Here is a 19,232-nt window from a genome sequence, read left to right as displayed (position 1 = left end):
ACTAGCTCTAGATTAGCTCATTTTCTCTCTCTAGTTTCTCTCTCTAATAAGAGGCTTTTCATTTTCTGTTTTAACAAGCCATTAAACCTCATTAGATCATCATTAATCCACTCTTAATCTCGTCATTAGTATTCTACAAGCTCTACACGACAAAAGGGCAAGACTAGCTAGCTTATGCAACCAAAACTAGTCTATTTATAAATGTTTTTAATTTTTTGTTTCAAAACAGAGAATTAAAACCTCATTTTAAGCCCTCTAAATCATTGTTCGAGGCTTCATTAAGCTATTCCAAAGCTTGAGCTACAAGGGCATTCAATTTGGGCACCATCTACATCGATTTTGGGAGGAAAAGAGCTCATTTGGAAGGTCGTTTTGCTTCAACAAGGAATCAATTTCAAATCAGAGAATTAATTCTCTGTTTTGCACTCATTTTCAGCTTCGTTCATCAAGGGAGAGGTTCTACAAATCATCTCGACACATTGGTATACTTCAAGGCACACTTCGGTAACATTTGAAGCTAATTTGTGCATGTTTTAAGCCTTTATTCTTCATTACCGCGCATACATTGCTTTTGTAAAAGGGTAGACACCATTTTGAGAGTCTTGAAATAGGACCCCCTTGTTTACATTATCTAGCATACACTATGGGTAATAACAACATCTCTATCTTTAATGGCATTGGCTTCCATACATGGCAAGTCAAGCATAAAGGCTACCTAATGAAGAAGGGTTTATGGAGTATAATCACTAGCGAAGGGGGGGATAACCTAACGGCTGCACAACAAAGAGAACGTCACCAAAAGGAAGAGAAAGCTTTAGTTATTCTACTCACTAGTGTTGCGGATGAGATTGTTCATCACTTAGATCAAGCCACTTCCACTAGAGATGCATGAGATACTCTTGAAAGAACATTTGGGGCTAAGGGAAAACACTCTAAAATCTCTCTCAAGATGCAATTATATGCACTCACTATGCATGAGAATGAAACTCTTTCAAGTATGGTCAATAGGCTTAAGAGCATATACACTCAATTATCCTATATAGAGTGTAGCATTGATGAGGATGATAAAATTGCTATTCTACTTAAAGCCATGCCTATGCAATATGAGAATATTGTCACCGTGCTCAAGGAAAAGGAACCTATTCCTTCACTTGAGAGCATTGTTCATTCTCTTCAAGAGGAAAGAGAACAAGCATACTCATGCCACTCACACCAATGAAGCGCCTACATCTCAAGCATTATTTGTTTCTAACTCTAAAAGCTTCAAGCCATGTATCCATTGTGGGAAAACAAATCATGCTTCTATCAATTGCTACAAGATCAAGAAGTGTGTGAAGTGCGGTAAGGTTGGGCATCCACCCCAATTTTTCCCTAAAGGTGGTAGCGGCGGCATTCCAAGTCATGGCTGCAACAATGGCAACACCTCCTCCAAGGGAAGACGTATTCTCTACACTCATAGTGATGATGAAGACGACAATGACGACAACGGCACTCTCACGAATGATGAGCTACATTTTATTTCAACTACTTCTTCTCCTCATGCATCCACTTCTTCTAGCTCCTCTTTTTCTAATAAAATTCATGCTAAGGACATCCCCAAAAAGGGTAAGAAAACATACTTTTATGAAAGTGGTGATGACATACTTTGAAGAGGAATTGCTCCCTTATTTACCCCTTTGTTGAATCCATGTGAAGGTTATAGTACTTTCTTTGTGTGAACCACTTGTGACATGATGATGAATCCAATTGAGAACCATCAATGATCATTAAGCGATGAATCCCTTATGATTGTAATGAAGGACATAACGTTGTATCCATATGAGAACCATTATGTACCTCATCCTCTTTCCATTGTGAACCTTAGGTGGTAGAAGCACATGTTTAAGGGGGGATTTGTGGGGATAAACACTATGCTCACTCCACCTACTTAGCCATGTGGGAACATATCCTAGAACTCTCTAGAAGTTCATCTTCAAGCCTATATAACAAGGCTCTCTCAAGCATGTATTTCAAGCTTTTTCATTCTGATAATTCAAGGTTGCTTTCCTCTTGTCTAAGAGTCATTCTCTCTCATCCACACACACACACACAAGTATGAATGCTTTACATGAGCATCCACCCTAAATCTCCCAACACATGATAGGCTTATTAGCATACATAGTATACAGAGAGCTATTATCTCTTCTCCTTAATACCAATAAAGGTATGCTAATTAGCATACTGTCTATGCCTATTGGCATAGATAGTATGCTAATTAATTAGCATACCTTCAATTGGCATATTGTACATTTTTTTGTGCTAGCTTCCGCTCAGTACAGTATGCTAATTAGCATACATAGTATACCAAAAGCTACCATCCCTTCTCCTTGAAACCAACAAAACTATGCTAATTAGCATACTATTTATTCCAATTAACTATGCTAATTAGCATACCCACAGAATGCCAACTAGCATAAACAGTATGCTAATTAGCATACACGGGATGCAGAGACCTGTCATCTCTTCTCCTTGAAACCAAAAAAGATATGCTTATTAGCATATTGTTTATGCCAACTAGCAAAAACAGTATGCTTATTAGCATACATAGTATGCTAATTAGCATACCTTCAATCAGGATACTGTGCATTTTTGTTAGTGCTCACTTTCACTCACAGCATAGTATGCTAATTAGACCACACAGTATACATAAAGTTTTCATCTCTTCTCCTTGCTGGCATAAACAGTATGCTAATTAGAATACACAGTGAACTGAAAGCTGTCATCTCTTCTCCTTGAAACCAGAAAAGGTATGCTAATTAGCATACATAGTATACAGAAATCTGCCATCTCTTCTTCCCTAAACCAGCAAGCATATGCTAATTAGCATATTGTTTATGCGAGTTGGCATAAACAGTATGCTAATTAGCATTCCATTCACAGCATAGTACACTAATCAGCATACACAGTATACTGAAAGCTACAATCTCTTTTCCTTGAAAACCAACAAAGTTATGCTAATTAGCATACTGTTTATGCTAACTAGCATATATAAGTTTATGCTAATCAACATAAATAGTATGCTAATTAGCATTCACATACACAGTATACAAGAAGCTGCCATCTCTTCTCCTTGAAAACCAGCAAAAGGTATGCTAATTAGAACATTGTGTATGCTAACTAGCATTAATAGGATTCTAATTAGCATACCATTATGCTAACTAGCATAACTTCTTATTATCATACCGTGCAAGCCACTTCCATTCTTTGTACACATCTTTCCAAACCCTGATGCCTTTCTTATAAGCTGGGTGTGCCATTAGGCAAAATCTGGACTCACAAAGGGGCCCTTTAAGGAGTTTGACTTTACCTCTCTACCAAAATGGGCGCATGGATAAATTTTTTTGCAAACAAACTCCAAAGCTGGCGTAGGTTTGACAGTTAGAATCTCCTCTTCAAGCTCTATCTATTGATATATAGCACGCCATGAGATTCCTCATATTTTAGAAGATTCTTTATTTTATTCACTTACATTCCGACAGAGTTGTCACACCATAGGTGAATCAAAAAAAGAAAATTCTAAAATATGAGGAATCTCATGGCGTGCTATATATCAGTAGATAGAGCTTGAAGAGGACATTCTAACTATCAAACCTCCGCCAACTTTGGAGTTTGTTTGCAAAAAATTATCCATGCGCCCGTTTTGGTAGAGAGAGGTAAAGTCAAACTTCTTAAAGGGTCCCTTTGTGAGTCCAAATTTTGCCTAATGCTTCTTTTGCAGTTTCCATTTATATTTGTGGGCTACGTGCCCAAACCATATGGAGTCTTGCAGTAAAAATCGTAAATTGTAAGACACCAAAGGAGGCGGACTTTGAGCTTGTTTGATCACCTATTTAGAGTTCTACATTTTCTTGATGAGCTTAGATCCTCATGTTTAATGAGACAGGTTGTACAAATGATCTCTCTTAAACTGAGACTCCTCTGTGATAGACACCAAAGCCATGTATACACAAAGCACACAAGAGACAAGAGATACCCAAGTTTTTGATAAAACTGCATTATCTCCGAGCAAGAAGTATATTGAAGATGCAGTGATTACAACTTAAAAGCTGAAGGGCATGCTATTATAGATTGCTTCATAGCTTTCTCAGTTGATTGTGTACACCTTTCGTCTCCTCGGGATGTGCTCCATGGGTATTTTGATACATCGTACCAGATGTAAAAGTACGTGGATGATGGGCTGCTTGTGGTCTAGCTTGAAGGTGTATGCATCCAACTGCTTGTAATACAAACCTTGCACAACATATGATCCTCTATCGATTGCATTGCCCCAGTCATCGAGGTACCCCTTCTCCACCTTCTCCTTTGCGGCAACACACTTGACCAGGTAGAAATCCACATCCTCGACGTTGGTCGAAGCATCTAAATTTACAGCAAATGTGTCGCCAGCACATAGAGCGCTACTAAACACATCGTGACGACCTTCGTACGTGAATTCATTGTAGGTGGTTGCTTCATCTTTCGGCTCAAAATCTGACACAGCCTCATCAGGTAATGACAATAGAGTATGATAATCCCAAGGTTTCACGTGAGATTTATTGACGCATCGATTCCATTTTCTGTGAATGCATGCATCACAGAAGCATTCCAAGGCTCTTGTTGCAAGGGCAGTTGGATCCCCAGGATTGTGACCACGAAAAGCATGCAGAGAGCAAGTTTTTGCCATAGTGGCACAATTCCACTTCACCTCCCTGTTCATTTCCCTCTCTTTAATCTCCCAGAACACACAGGCACATTCCCCTTCTTTTGAAGGATAGTGTGAAGGTGCTCCCTACGACAGGTTGGCTTGGCAATAAGCAACCACATCAGTTGTACACCGCAAAATAGCTCCATTAGGTTTTAGTTGTCCATGGATCAAGGTTCTTGCTCCTTCACCATCATGCTCTCCCTTTTTGTGCCCTGATCCAAAGAAGAACCAGCTCATCCCCATCTCTGTGAGTCCACCATATCTTGGAACAAAGTAAAAAGGCCTGGTTCCCTTGAACTGTGAGGCCGCACCTTCAGACCACACCCAATTTTTCTTAGGAGTGACACCCTCTTGTTGTAACCAATCACGGTTTAGCATGAAGCAGTGTTGCACAAACAATGTGCCATGCACCTTGTCATTTGATATGAAGAAATGGATGGTTTTGACTACCTCCCCCGCCTTGCGGTAGTACGTAAAGTGTATAAAAATGGTTACTTGACTAGAGTATCAATGCATTGACTGAATCTCATTTTGTTCCTTGAAGGCATAATTCTCTAAAAAATCAAAAACTGGCACAACAACATCGTCCAAAAACCCAAGAAGCCAATCCTTGAATTGTTGTCCTTGACATCGCCACATAGCTATGAGTGATAAAGAGATCCAACTTGGTCTTCAAGAGTTGAAGAAACTCCCAGCACTGCATTTCTTTGTGCAAAAGATCTTTTCTTTTGTTACTATTTCCATGATTGTCTTGAGCTTGTACATATGTAAATACATTCACATTAATACTATTACCTGGCTTCGATGTCTCTAAGCAACATAATTCCAGCCTATTCACTCCATGTGTCAAACACTCTCCCATCAGGCATTCCCTTCTATGCAAAACTACATATGCGGGCTTTGGACAAAGAACAGACTCCCACATATGTGTGACACCTTTGAACGTGTGATGTGAAGCCAAGAAACCCTTGCTAATGTTCTCACCTAGGGCAAAGATACTGCATATATAGTCACAACCTGCTCTATGCGGCCCAAAAGCACGGGAGCGCATGTGGTTCAGTGTGTCCTTCAAAAAAGACATTTTCACATGGTATTTGCAACAGCATGTGTATCTATCCTTTAGCCGCCTACAAAAGAATGGCTTCAACATCTCAAACATTCTCATGCCAATCTTGCAATCTGGATGTTTTTCCTTGAATCTACAAAGGAACTCAACCTGCAACATCCAAATGATGATCAGTATTCAGATTTCTAACTAGGACATCCAACAATTTCATGAAAACAAATCATAGTGCTAAATAGCACAATCAACATCCTAATGTGCATGCAAAAATGTATTGTTAATGGGTTAATTTTATTTGCGAGTTAATCAATTCGTGTTTTTTTGCTACAGGTGATGCTTTTTCGAGTTTATAGAAGCATGGATTCCACTCATATGTATGCTCTCTAAGGTGGCGTTGTGGTATGTTAAATAAGTACCAAGGGAAGGAGAGAGAAGAAGGATTAGACGGAGAGAGAAAAACATACTTGTGAAATAGAGATAGGATCGGGGTGTGAGAGTACCGACAACGAGAGAGAGAGAGAGAGAGAGAGAGAGAGAGAGAGAGAGAGAGAGAGAGAGAGAGAGAGAGAGAGAGAGAGAGAGAGAGAGAGAGAGAGCCTGAGAGTGGGAGATGAGGGGGAGATAGGAAAGATAGGTTCAAAATGAAAAACGTCCGGCTAAAGTTTGGGCAAGAAGGTTCTCAAGCCGGTTCAAATTATTTCATTTAGTAACTTCGTATAGAATTGTTTATGTGTTGGTTTAATGTATATATTTTATAAATATCCTACATTTTAATTGAGATGAAAGTGGAGTTAAGTAAAAGTGGAGTTTTGTTGTGAAGAAGGAGGTTGTGTGCACGTTTTCTACTCACATGTGTGTGTGTGTGTGAGTGTGTGTGTGTGTGTGTATGTGTGTGTGTGTGTGTGTGTGTGTGTGTGTGTGTGTGTGTGTGTGTGTGTGTGTGTGTGTGTGTGTGTGTGTGTGTGAGAGAGAGAGAGAGAGAGAGAGTGGGAGATGAGGGGGAGAGAGGAAAGATAGGTTCAAAATGAAAAAAGTCCGGCTCAAGTTTGGGCAAGAAGGTTCTCAAGCCGGTTCAAATTATTTCATTTAGTATCTTGGTATAGAATTGTTTATGTGTTGGTTTAATTTATATATTTTATAAATATCCCACATTTTAATTGAGATGAAAGTGGAGTTTTGTTGTGAAGAAGGAGGTTGTGTGCACGTTTTCTACTCACGTGTATGTGTGTGTGTGTGTGTGTGTGTGTGTAAGAGAGAGAGAGAGAGAGAGAGAGAGTGAGAGAGTGAGAGAGAGAGAGAGATTTTTTATGTTCATATGCGTGTGAAAAGGTTCCAAAGCCGGGTCCACAAATAATGTTTTCCGAGCCCTTAGAGAGGCAGTTTGTGGTGGTTACTCATTGCACTATTATATGCCTATAGTATTCATAGAAGAATAATAATCATAGTGTTTCCCGAGCCCTTAGAGAGGCAGTTAGTGTTGTCTACTCATTGCACTTTTAGATGCTTATAAATCTTATAGGGTAATAATAATCGTAGTGACAAATCATGCATATTTTATTGCACACCCCACTTTAAAAGTTAGTGGTGGAGTAGTAGACGATTATAATATTCATATTGACAAATCATGCATATATTATTGCACGTTCCAATTTAGCAGTTAGCATATGCTGCGTGGGACCTCTCATGTCACTAACACATGCCACTCTTGCATCACTATCAATGCTTTTTGAGAGCATGGTGCTTTAGCCTATATAAATGTTACAAGGCAAGCACCATATGCTGCACAAGTGAATCGGAGGTGCTAATCAAGAGAGATTTTTTCATTTTTCCTGTACTTATACAATGCCTATAGGATATGCTAGTACTGGTAATGAGGTAGTTGCAAAAATCCATGAAGATCTTCACAAACTCCCCCCCAACGCACCCCTTGAAGAAAAGAAGACGTTTACACAAAGAGAGCGTGACACAAACAAGGCGATCCGGATGTTCAACCACCTTAATCGCGCTCGCAACACCGGAGACCAGGAACTCAATGATGGCTTTGAGACAATGCGAGAAGCTCTCGGCAAGTGGGAGACATGGGGGTACATAGATAGCTCTCGAAGGGCCGCTTTACAGGCGGAGATTGACCATTTGCTTGTCTGCAAACGCACAATCAGCTTGGTCGACATCTCTGGCTCTAATGTGGTAGAAGATTGAGGCAAGATTTAAATAATTATGCACTAAATAATATAGTTAAATAAATATGCACTAGCACATGATAAATTGTACTAGTGTGATGCAAGTTGTACTGTGTGTGTGTGTGTGTGCAGGTTTGATTCCCTACGTAATCATGTAAACAACTTATTTTAATTATATGATGCTTATTTTAACTATATGATGGTGTTCCACTCTTCAGTGCCTTGGTGAGAATAATTCATATGTCTCTGTCTGACTTATTATTATTGAAGTAGTTGTGATACTTTTAATTGGCCTGGTCTACTAACACATCTTCAAGATCTGTCATAATTTAGGGTATTGTTGATATCTTGTAGCTAAATTGAACCGTCAAATGTAATTACAAGCTGTTTGAAAGCCAAAAATGTAAAGAAAATCTATGTGAGTTTTTTATATAATGCAAGAAAAAGATGAGCATGTCTTTAGTATTTACCCTACTTTTAGTAGAATATACTTTCCTGTCCATGTAGGTGTTGTTGCAAACAAGGATGAATGCATAATAAGCCAATTTGAAACTAGGAATCTAAAAAATATTGATGGTTGTACTTGTTTGGGCGAAGACCTCAAAATAATGAAACACGCATAGACTCTTGCATATAAAATAGTAATTAAGAACACTTTACTGAGTTGAATAACTGCATACGTACATAAACACACACGTATAAATAACTATATATATTGTATAAACAAGTACTTAAAAACACTTTACCGAGTTGAAGATCTCCTTACGTACATAAACACACACATATAAATAAATAAATAAAAAGATATTATATATATAATATAAATATTATATATAAAACTATATATATTCTTAGACCGACAGTGTAAAGAAATACTGACAAGCAAATGAAATTTTGATAGCATAACAACGTGAAAAATAAAAATAAAACCATTCCATACTTGCTTCTGTGAAAGCTTGCCTAACTTTTGTTAAGCTTTCCTATTCTATACTTGCTTCCGTGAAGCTTGCCTAACTTTTGTGTATACATGAAACCATGATTATGTTTCTAAACATGAACAAAAAGCATGATTATATTCACAAGCAATCAAAATTTCGACAGCATAACGGCGCGAAAATACAAACAAAAAAATTTTCCATTCCATACTTGCTTCCGTGAAGCTTGACTAACTTTTCTGCATACGTGAAATCATGATTATGTTTTCAAACATGAACAAAAAGCATGATGATATTGATAAGCAATCAAAATTTCGATAGCATAACGGTATGAAAATTCAAACTAAAAAAAATCCCATTCCATACTTGCTTCCGTGCAGCAACGAATGCTCACAGGAAGAAGAAATTACATAAGCAAAAAAGCATATGTTGGTATATTACTTTGGTAAATCCAAAGCTCTCAACAAACTTCTATCTAGTATAATAAATATGAAATCATGGCTGAATTGATAAGGACGATCAACACCAACAACATGTCTTCAGTAATACCAAAAAAGTGGCACCCAAACACCATGGTCACACGTCGTTCCATAAAAATCACAAACTAGAAAAAATGATAGATAATACCAATGTTGATGTCAATCAAGGGCAATGTGATCCGGGCTCATATTGTTGCCAATCAGTCTCCTCATCGCTATCTGCATCAACTGCTGAAATAGCACGTACACATGGAGCCTTGAAGCGTGAAAGATGTTGATGGAAGACCTCTGGATCACTATCTATGCAGGGACAGTGTCTAGACAACTCAACGCAAACATTGCCCAAGCCACCACATCCAGAAAACATATCAACAATGTAGGTGTGCTCCGCAGTAAATGTCCGCACAAGCCAGCTAAAAAAAGCAAAAAATATGCGTATTTTTACTTTATGTAACATAGTCCAATAACGCATAGTAGGAAGCATATATTCTTACCGAAAGAAGTCAAGGCTACGCTCGGCGGCACCTCTAAGAGCGTGTCCTCCAATGTACTCTCCGTCGACGCGCTCCACTAGTATTCCGGACTTGGCATCGAAAGAGTTGTTGTCCACGCTCTCTCCATTTCGTGGATCGTAGATAGGACGTTGACCCTTACGATAAAACAATCCTAGCAATAGTGTTTCCACCTACAAATTACAACTAGAATGTGATCTAATTGAAGAAAACTACAAGCATACTTTTCAATCAACAAATAAATTTACTTACTCTCTCAATCTCAATGGTCTTTCGCACATAACCATCGGGGATCAAAATAAGCATGGTGTGCATCATTTTGAATCCCATCTCGATGGCATGGCTAGACACAATGCCAAAGTGATCAGTGGAGCTTAGGGTGATGTACCACCCATTGTCTGCCACATACTTTGAAGCTATTACGGCCACTTTCTTACTTAATTTTTGAGAGAATTGATTCCATGGAGGGACCTGCATAATACGCATTGTTAATTTAATTAAAGTTCCAAAACTATCATAGACTGTCCATTGTGGTTTTGAAGGATGCATACCTCGTTCTCTGAAAATTTTCAACTTTAAAGTTTGTTGGAAAATCCGCAAACAAAAGAGAGGCCACTTCATTGCTCTTTTCCCCATCAACATGGGCTGAATGAAGAAAATCCAAGATCCTGCATACGATCAAATAAATGTATTTCAAACATTCACAACACACACCACACATAGTTAGTCTTTCTTTTCACATGTGTTTACCATTTCTCATCATCGAGAGAAATTTTGTAAACATCTAGCATGTTCCCAATAACGTTCACATCACAATCTATGGAAGGCACTGCATAATCAGAAAATAAAATATTTCATCAAGAATTGTTGAGTAGAAAGAAAGTGACAGCTAGATATCTATACAAGCAAGTTTACCTGTGGAGCCTTGAGCACCTTTTTGGTTCTTTTTGGGAGACTTCTTGGGCTTCTTGGATCTAACAAAATCCAATCGTTTCTTTATAGAGGAGATTGTACTATTGTTTACTCTTTTCGAAGAGGTAGCTTTCTTGGAAGCTGAGCCAATCTCCTCAATACCATTTTCATTTCTTTCAAGAACGTGCTCTAAAGCAAACAAAAATATATTTCTCACAAACATAATCTAAATAGTATGAGCACTTTAACAATTTTGTAGTTTTTATAAATGCCAAAAATAACCTTTATATAAGTTCCCTTCATCACGTGGGTAGGTGCCTCGAGTGTAATCTAGACACCAAGGGCAATACTCAATTTCCCAAGCAATCAAACCATAATCTCTCATCCATAGTGGATACATACACTCCTCACAAGAGAGGTCCCTCCAACTTTCAACAGAAATTGGCAACTTCTCTAACAAAGTTTGATCGTAAAGCTGAATTAGCCATCTACATAAAATGCAGTTAACTTTATTTGAGCTCCTTTCCTAAGTGACTTATTTATTATACAAACTCTAAGTAAAAAATAGAATGACAACCATAAAGATATCAATTGTATTACCTAAATAATACTCTCCTTGAAGATTCCATAAGCTCTGGAATTTTTTCATCCGACTCTTTTGTGTTGAGCTTACTCCAAAGCTCCACAAAAGCTTTATCAATGTGGTCCCTCAATTGGTGATGAAACCATGCTTCAAAGCCCTCCGGCATTTCTTCAATCATTTTCCCTTTGATCCTCAAGCATTGCTTCAAGATACTTCCCCAATACCACTCTTTACGCAAGTACATTCTAAATTTCATTGCACTAATATAACGCTCAGAAGTAACATCATCTACATGGCAATGCATCAAAGAGTGCAATATTTCCTTTTTCCTATAGAGCAAACAATAAACAAACCATAAATGCATTGATTCATTTGATGATTTCATGTGTATTTTTTATCCAAAAATTATTACCTCTCTGGTGATATTTTAGAAGTTGCCAAAGAGTGGACTTTGTCTCTTGTAAGGCCCACTTGATCCTTTTCTCTTATCCAATTGAAGTTAAATAAAAAAGAGAAGAACCCTTGGCCATTGGCGGGGTTGGCAATGGCCAACATCTATGTTACATTAGCACGAGATCAAATCAAATCAATTTTTCAATCAAATATATCAAATTCAAATGACATGTCGACTTACAATTTTGTAGAAATTCAAACATAAACGGGGAGAAGAGAAAGTGTTTACCTTATAAGCTCTTTCTTTGAATATTTTTTCTACTCTTCCTCGAGCAACCATTTCCTTTTCTGGCAGTGAAATCGAGGGATCATTGATCTCTTGCATCTCTTTGATAAGAGACAAGTCAAAGTCTTCCTTTTGTAGAGCAAATGAAAAAAAAAAAAGTAAGATTTTACAAAATAATGTCAAGCTTTAGAAATTACATAAAAAGTGTACTTTAAGGCAAAAATATATACCTTCCATATGAGCATTGCTAATAAAAGAGCAGGAGCGTTGTACCAACTCCCTTTAGATGCCTTCTTCTCACAAGCAAGCTCTACCTCTATCCATCGAATCCAATCTTGGGGAAAGTCTTTCATTAAAGAATCTTTGCTTGCCACAGCCAGTTTTTGGAACAAGAAGATCTCCTGCCCAAAATTTGTGCTCACAGTGGTTCTACCAATCCTAAACCACAATATCTTAAATTAAATGGCAGTAGAATGACATCGATAAAGTAATAGCAATAACGTTCAAAACAACAAATGTGCTTACTCATTTTGAGAACGCAAAGCTAGCATAAGCTCCCCCTCTGCACTTCTATCAACAAAGACAAATTGACATTTCACAGAACAATGTCTCCACTTTATCATTGAAAATTCTACAACAACAAAAAAGAAAATTAGAAAGCATAGAGTAATACAAGTCAACTTTACATTAAACAAAAAAGAAATCACTTACATGTTTTTATTAAGCACATCCAAGTTTTCAAACGGTGATTACCATCCCAAACGATAAATTTTTTTTCCCTTAAGTCTTCCCACTCAAGGGGAAGGGAATTATCAAAATCATCGCTTATTTCTCGCCAAATAGGCCCCCATTCATCTTTGTCTAAGTCGGAAACATAATGTTGATCATGGCCTGGCTTCTTAAATGACACAAGAAATGGAGCTCCAAGCACACTGTATCCAGACATCTCAAACCTTTTCACCAAGCCCTCAGTGCTTGGACCCACCGCTCTAATGTCTTCATTTTCCATCAATCTACAAAGAGGAATTCGAGGAGGTTCCCCACCTCTCTTTACAATAAAACCCTCTACAATCTCCTCTAATATTCGACCATGAACATCCTTTCCAAATACTGTTGGATGATCCGGAGGTTTAGCAACAATTGTTGTTGCTTCAGACACGCTGTGAGCCACCAATTCACCTTGTGTAGCATGAATATCTATGAACACCTCTTCTTCATGCACATCACTCAATATATCCTCTTCTTCATGCACATCACCCAAAATATCCTCCTTTCGATGGACATTGGAAGAAGCAATGGAAGATCGTGCATTGGCCCTATGCCCTGTAGTGCCAGACCTTAATGTGTATCCTACTCCTACAAGCAAAAAACAATAAGAACACAAATAGTTTAGTGAGTATGATGAGACAAAAGAAAAGAAAACAAATAGCTTAATGTATTTGAACTTACTTTGAGAGATACCTGTCCTGCCACGTTTAGATGGTGTACGAGCCATAATCTATTAACCACAAACAACAAAAATCTTCTTAGCAATGAAAATACAAATATAAAATTCTAAATTTCGGCAGCATAACGGCGTAAAATGCAAACTATAAAAAAAAACCATTCTCAACTTGCTCATGGCAAGGAAAAATACAAATCCACTTTGACATTTGTATACCTCTTCTCTACAACGACCTGTTCTTACATCATTGTAATTGTTACTGTAAGTGTGTATGCAAGTGTGTTAAAGTGTGTGAATGCAAGTGTTTATATGTGTGTGTGTGTGTGTGTGTGTGTGTGTGTGTGTGTGTGTGTGGATGTATGCATGATTGTGTGTGTGAATGTAAGTGTAATATGTGTGTGTCTTTATGCATGATTGTGTATGTGTTTGTGCTATGTATGCAAGTGTGTTGATGTTGTGAATGCAAGTGTTTATATATATGTATCTGTGTATGTATGCAAGTGTGTTGATGTTGTGAATGCAAGTGTTTATATATGTGGGTGTATGTATGTATGTATGTGTGTGTATGCAAGTGTAATGTGTGTGTGTATACATGACTGTGTGTGTGTTTGTGCTATGTGTGCAAGTGTTTTGATGTGTGTGTATCACTGTGTGTGTGTGAGTGTGTGTGTGTGTGTGTGCTTACCTGGACACGCTCGCCCGATCCACCGGAGGAGGTCTAATGGAGCTCCAATAGGAGCTCCATTGGACCTCCTCCGGTGGATCGGGCGAGCGTGCGCAGGTAAGCACACACACACACACACACGTGAGTAGAACATCTACACACACACACACACACACACACACAGTACCTTGTCTTCTCTTACTCCTTCTTCATAGCAAAACTCCACTTTCTCTTCACCCCACTTTCATCTCCTTCTTCACAGAAAAACTTCACTTTCACTTCAATCTCAATTAAAACTCCATTTAAACTTCACTCCACTTTCATCTCAACTACTACTTTTTTCACACACACCATATATTACAAAAATGATATTGTGGTATAAACACTCACACACACACATTCATTTATATATATATATATATGTATATACACACACAAAGATATACACAAAATGGATTCATATATATAGTTTTACTAAAAAAATACTATGTTTTTTACACACACACACACAACCATATATTTAAAAAAATGATTGTATGTGTTTGTGTGTATAAAAAACGTAGCATTCTTAAAGTTAAGTCATGCACACACACACACACACACACACACACACAAAATGTAAAAACTATGTGCACAGTTAAATATCTTATGTGCACATACACTCAACTTAAATATCTTAACTTAAAAAAATCCACATACACTCAACTTAAAAATATCTTAACTTAAACTATGTGCACATACACTTAACTTAAATATCTTAACTTAATAAAATGCTACGTTGTTTACACACACCCACAAAATCATTTATACACACGCACAGTAATGTATATAACTTAACTAAAATAATTATATATACACACTACCAAAAACACACACACATATATATAAAATGGCAAGATGGAATCATATATATAACTTAACTAAAAAAATTCCTACATTTTTTATACAAAGTCAGTCATATAGAATGTTACGTTTTTTATACACACACTCACACAATCATATATATATATATATATATATATATATATATATATATATATATATATATATACACACACACACATACACAAAAGATGAAGACACTATTAGACTGCATTAAATGCAGTCCTTGAACCACCATTTAGAAATTAAATGGCCCCTCAAATTTGATGACATATTCCACTGCACATACATTCAGAACCGTCATATATTAAATGCACTTCTTCAATTATGATTTTCATTATTCTTTGAGCCGTCACAAGATCTTACGCAACTGTCTTTTTGTCTACCTACCAATCTTTCACTTTCATTAACCTTCACATCTTTCATTAACTTTCACCAGTTTCATTAACCTTCACTTTATCTTTAACTTTCATTAACCTTCACCACCTTCACTTAATCCACCACAGTTTTCTCGCATCTCCACCCTGTAATCTGTTGCTTGAGAGAATATGTCCAACATGAAAGTAACAATAACTTGGAAGGTTGGTGGTCAGATAGTCAACCGCGACATTCAGTTGAAGGGAAACTCATTGTTGCTTAGTGATTACTATTTGCAGAGTTTGCTGCCTCCATCTTGCCATTTTCAGTCACTATCTGCTCTTATTGAAAGTGATTGTGGCCTAACAAAAGTCTTGCTGCAACCACAGTGGGATATAGAAGGTCATCATCATTTCTTAATAGATGGTTCTTTTTCGAGCTTTTTTGAGATGCTTCATTCAGACACATTTATACAGGTATCTGACAATGAGAAAGGAAATGACAAAGAGATATCTGAAGATGTTTTAAGCATTGTGCATCTTGAAAGTAGTGGTGATGATATAGGACAGCTCAAAACTCAGTCAATCGTCATTTGGATTCAACAAAATCCAGGGGCAAAAAAGTTAAATGATCTGTTAACATTATGTGGAGCTCCTTTGCAAGTTGCTGAACTTCCACAACATTATGATGGAAATTTGTGTTTTGAGTTACCTGCGACTCAGGATAAAACAAAACAAATGACAGGGATGGAACAACGCTTTGATGGTCACTTGTGGACTCGCCCATCTATGACAACCATGGCAATAGCATGCACAATTCATATAAGCCACTGTTTGGGATTCATGTAGTGTAATTATTCAACGTGTCCTCATTATATTAAGGAACAAGAATTCAATAGTAGAGATTTTCATGGATATTTGGACAAACAGGTGAAAAAGGACTACCTTGCAATGGAAGAGAATACAACAATAACTTGTCATTATTGTCAGAAGGTTGTTACTTGTGTTGCTGCTTGTCCCTGCAAAATCTATTATGTTTTGCCTAGAGATGGTACAATGTCGCGACTGGCAATACATGTTGGTAAACATTGTCATAATGTTAGCAGTACTAAAAATAGAAAAGGGTGGCCCAAGAAAAATTCAAATGTTGGTGGCTCAACAACTTGTTCTTCACTCCTTGATTGGTGAGGAAGCTGAAGCTACATCCGATGTACAATTCAATGATTTTTTGGAAGAAATGATGCCACTGGTTCAAACCAAAGGGTAAGAAAACTCAATTTGGTTCCTTGAATTTGTTAATTTTTTAACTATTATAAATTTAGCCTTCTTGTGATGCATCGTGTAGGTTTTCTTCAATTTTTTCAAAGGAGAGAAAGAGTCAAGGTGTTGTTATTGGGGATGGATATGATAATATTTTATTGCTTCAAAAGAAGTGCATGTTTCCTTTTTTTCATGGGAGTAGATTTCCTGGACAGGGTGAAGAGGATGAAAAGTGCTTCCTATTTAAAATGTCCACTAAAGGACCAGCGTCTGGGATTGATCTAGTAAATCGGATGAAAAGAACTGAAACTAGTGACTTGAGAAATGCGTGGGTACATTTTGATTTTACCCATAGAATAGATGGATGGGCAACAATGTCATGCTCAGTTTATGATCCAAGGTAATCTTTAAGTATTTAAATATCTCGTATTTTTTTATCATTAAATAAAAGAAGATGTGTGAAAATGTTTATGTTGAATATCTTGCAGCATACGATCACTACAAATAATTGCTATATGTGAAACTAAAGAGGAGGATGCAAAGACTCAAGTTATTTTTTGGGAGAGCCTTAATTCAACAATGGAAAAGTACGGACATGGTGCAGCTGACTTTGCAGGTTTTATGTCTGATGAAGCTGGTGCAAATTGGAATGCTATTCGAACAGTCTTCAATGGTGGGCCAGATAATATCATGGAGGGACGTGAACGATCATGCCTATTTCATTGGGAGCAGAGTCTCCACAAATATGCTAAAAAGTGGATACCTCGACATCTAACAAATCAACACATTGATATGTGTGAGGACTGGAGAGCTTGTAAGACCATTGTGCTTGCATCTCAAAAGGCACTTTCAATTCAAAAGTGGTGGAGACAACATCTATCTACAGAGAGCATCACAAGAGTGAGCAGATGGTTTAAATGGTGGGAGCAACGAATTTCACACTGGGGAGGAATTGGAATAGATGTAAGTACCTTTATGACAATCTATATTTTTAGAAAAAATTCTTTTCATACATGAAATTTATAAATTTTAATTCATGTTTTTTTGCATTTCATAGGGTGGTCTAAGTCCGTGGGAGCGGGCACAAATTCCCAATGTTAATTTATCAAAAAGTGTACATGCCAGTTGGTTAGCAGGTGAAGGTGGAAAGGGAAAAATACCTTGTATGATGCATGTGTAAAAGATGTTATAAACTCATATATTCAATGTGCAAAGCGTTTGGGATATACTACTGGGCGTTTTATAGGAACGGGTCCCACAATGGAGACCTTGCTTTCTCGAGTTGAATCTCAGCAAACTCCAACTCCAACCAACGTGGCCCATATATTACACGAGGCTGTTGCAGGGACTCCCATGTATGCGCAGCCAATTTTGCATGGAGACAAAGAAACAGTACAACGCAAAAAGAGGGGCAGAACAGGAACAAGTAGCTCCCATCAGCCGGAATATGTCATGGAATCTAAGCAACGAAACCATCGCAGTCGATCAAAAAAAATCAAGTTTGATACCCAAGGACCAAGTATTTCTAACATTCCGCTGCAAATTAGTGACAGTGATGATGATATTGGATCTCAAAAAGAAACAACCACACCTTTGTCATCTAAAACAAACAATGTGTTTGAGAGTGATGTGCCACGCACTCAATGGTCCCTCAGGAGAATGCCCATTCAAAGTCAAAGAAAATGTTTTGGAACAGTAGGGAGAAAAAATTGTGACAATATCTTGCATAGTCGCTCAATTGGTCTTGTTGCTCCATGTATATGGTCCGAAAGAATGTTCAAGGGTAAAACAATCGAGCAATGGTTATGGTTTTGTAATCATGATATTTTGCATACCCAATCAATCAAAGACAAGTCAAAGATTTACCTCCTGCTCCAAATGTTTGGCCAGTAGCAAGAGGGACAGATATCTCCACACAGGAACTTGTCGCGCTGCATAAGAGTGGATTTCGAACAGAGAATTCAATGGTAAATCCACAACCTCTTGCTGGCGACTGCAAAGAAGGTGGTGGCAGCTCGAGGAAGAAAAAGTGGAGGCATGGAATCTCTAAAGAGGCCATGAAGAAATTGGAAGCATGTAATAGTATGACAATTATATTTTTGGATGAAGTGAAAAGGTCTCAAGAGCATGTAATTTTCCGAGTTCTCACTGAAAATAGTTATGAGATTCATATAAAACAAAGTCCAGCATGCACGTGTCCGGATTTTCAGAAGCGAGAGAATACCAACAAATCCTTTTTGGCATGCAAACATATGTACTATGTGTACACAAAAGTGCTCGGACTTGAACCTAAGAAGCACATGATTATTCATCAGCCAACCCTCTCACCAATGGACATCGCTTTTATTCTTGGACAACCAAGGATGATTTCTCCCTCCATTTAATTACAACTGGTTTGGTATGCTTCTTTCACTCAACTAGAATATTGATCTATGATATGAAAGTGTTTTTTTGTATTTATTTTGGTTTATTATACTTGTGATTATTTATCTTGAAAAAACATTGTTTATGCAGCAAAGGATTTCAAATTTCAAGCAAAAGATATGAAGCATCTTGCAAG

At 37.5% G+C, this 19,232-nt stretch overlaps 1 pseudogene; it reads right to left on the bottom strand.

Moving 5' to 3' along the window:
• Positions 1–4,078: 4,078 nt before the first annotated feature.
• On the bottom strand, positions 4,079–4,702 carry LOC147443784 (uncharacterized; annotated as a pseudogene).
• Between the last annotated feature and the right edge of the window lie 14,530 nt (positions 4,703–19,232).

Source organism: Adiantum capillus-veneris, chromosome 13 (assembly GCF_014529385.1).
Source record: "Adiantum capillus-veneris isolate H3 chromosome 13, ASM1452938v2, whole genome shotgun sequence".
Taxonomy (NCBI): Eukaryota; Viridiplantae; Streptophyta; class Polypodiopsida; order Polypodiales; family Pteridaceae; genus Adiantum; species Adiantum capillus-veneris.
This window is presented reverse-complemented; position numbering and strand designations above follow the sequence as displayed.